The 285-nt window shown below is 43.2% G+C and overlaps 1 long non-coding RNA gene across 1 annotated transcript in view; it reads right to left on the reverse strand.

The window, feature by feature from the left end:
• LOC116686478 (uncharacterized) overlaps positions 1-285 on the reverse strand; it is a 4137-nt gene continuing 3852 nt past the window's right edge. Inside the window, exon 3 of the long non-coding RNA XR_004331266.1 lies at positions 1-44. This is a non-coding gene — a long non-coding RNA (uncharacterized LOC116686478). The remainder of the gene's footprint in view (positions 45-285) is intronic.

Genomic DNA, 285 nt, shown 5'->3' on the forward strand with positions numbered 1-285 from the left:
CGATTGACTGAACATGTTCCTCCTGCCTGGATCTGTGCACACGCCTGACACACACACACACACAGACAGACATAGACACACACACACACACACACCCACTCACTGATGTCATATGCATGCATGAAATAAATAAAGAGAAACCACAGGAATCTTACAAAGTGGAATGGGAATGAGTGTAGACGCCAATAAGTGCAATGTCCCTGATTCAACTGTTGCATGTCATACAATGTCTCACAATGTTTCCTGTCTGTATCTGCACTATAAACTAAGGGTGTCAAAATTCTC

The sequence above is a fragment of the Etheostoma spectabile genome, unplaced genomic scaffold (assembly GCF_008692095.1).
Source record: "Etheostoma spectabile isolate EspeVRDwgs_2016 unplaced genomic scaffold, UIUC_Espe_1.0 scaffold379, whole genome shotgun sequence".
Classification (NCBI taxonomy): Eukaryota; Metazoa; Chordata; class Actinopteri; order Perciformes; family Percidae; genus Etheostoma; species Etheostoma spectabile.